Genomic DNA, 1465 nt, shown 5'->3' with positions numbered 1-1465 from the left:
CGGAGGCCCTTCCCGGCCGCGCCCCTATCAGGGCTTGCGCAACAGGCGGCGGCTCCGGCGGGCGTCCGGCGCGCTCTGCCCCGGCCCGGCCCGGCCCGGCGCGCTGGCGCGAGCGGGAACCGCGCCCGGGAGGAGGGAGCGGCAAGGGGTGTGTCCCCGCGGTGTGCGGTTCCGGAAGGCCGGGGCGGGGCGAGCGCGGGGCGGGGCCGCGGCGCCTATAAAGTCGCCCGCCGCCCGGGCATAAACAAACCTCGCCGGGCTCCTCGCACGGGCTGCCGAGCGCACGGCCGTCCTCGCTGCTCTCCTCCGCGCCCGCTGGCCGCCGCGCCTCCGGCCAAGCTCCGGCTCCTTTTGCCTTTCTCTCTATACCTTAGGTAAGCCCGAACCCCTCCTCGCGCCGGGCGGGGAGGGCTCGATCTAACGGGGGTGCTGCTGCGGCTTTGTGGCCCCTAGAGCTGCAAGTGCGTGGCCACCCTGCGGCGCGGGCGCAAGGAGGGGCTTTGGGGGCGCGGCCGCCGCTGGAATGGGGGGTTTTCGGTGAGCGAAGAGGAGGAAAAAAAGACAGGTCCCCGCTCACCTTTCCCCAGCTGGGAAAGTGGGATCTTGGGTTTCGGGGAGGGGTGGAGAGCCGGCCGGGGAACACCTTCGTCGCGCTTCCCAACGCCACCCCGGAGTCCCAGCTGGCGCCGCAGGCCTGAGAGCGCACTGGAAGTGGGAGCCGGAGGAGGGCCGGGGAGAGTGCGTGTGTGTGTGCGCGCGCGCGCGTGTGTGTGTGTCGGGGTGGGGTGTATCCTCGGAGTGGGGTGTCTGGGTTAGGAGGGTTTGAGCGTGCGTGTGTAGAAAGGAGGTGCGTAGGGGAGAGCGGCGAGCTGAGGCTGGAGAAAGGGGCGTGGGTGTGTCTGGTTTCCAGACTGAGCCCTGAACCGATGTGCATCTGAGGGGCGGGGGCCGATTCCGCCTCGAAGCCAGGGTGGGGTGTCTGTGTATGTGTGTGTGTGTGTGCGCGCGCGCGTGTGTGCTGCAGGGGGAGGGTCCGAGTGTGTCACAGTGCGTGCCAAATGCGCGGGAGCCACTGTTGGCCAGCGCCGCTGGGCAGGGTGCTCCCCCTGAGGTGGCCCGGGGTTGGCGCTGTGGCGGCGCCCGAAGAGGTGGCCTGGTCCAGAGGGGTCCTGTGGGCAAGTGACGGCCCAGCGCTGGCCAGGACTGCGAGTGGCGTCATTTTCGCCTCCGCCCACCTCCCCCGCTCGTCTCCCAGCCTCCGGGACCCGCCTCTCCTGCCCTCCTGGGGGAAGAACAGTGGAATTGCTTCGCTGTTCCTGGAGATCTGAGGTCTCTGATTCTGCCTGGGGCGAGGAGGGCAGGGCAGGTGGAGAGTGGTGGGCTGGGGGGAAATGCGCTGTCACCCCCTCTGTCACTTTAGTGGCTGAAGCTGGGATTTAGTGGATCTTTTCCTTCACTGCCCCCC

General features: G+C 69.5%; 1 protein-coding gene across 2 annotated transcripts in view; it reads left to right on the top strand.

Annotated features, from left to right (window-relative positions):
- The first annotated feature begins 225 nt into the window (after window positions 1-225).
- Window positions 226-1465, top strand: part of NDRG1 (N-myc downstream regulated 1) — a 54006-nt gene continuing 52766 nt past the window's right edge. For both annotated transcript variants that reach the window (XM_081816579.1, XM_081816578.1), the window contains exon 1: window positions 226-374. The gene's annotated coding sequence lies outside the window, so the exon portion shown is untranslated. The remainder of the gene's footprint in view (window positions 375-1465) is intronic.

This window comes from Leptonychotes weddellii, chromosome 4 (genome assembly GCF_054177405.1).
Source record: "Leptonychotes weddellii isolate Sample4059 chromosome 4, ASM5417740v2, whole genome shotgun sequence".
Classification (NCBI taxonomy): domain Eukaryota; kingdom Metazoa; phylum Chordata; class Mammalia; order Carnivora; family Phocidae; genus Leptonychotes; species Leptonychotes weddellii.
The sequence above is the reverse complement of the archived record's forward strand: the minus strand, read 5'-3'. Positions and strand labels throughout refer to the sequence as shown.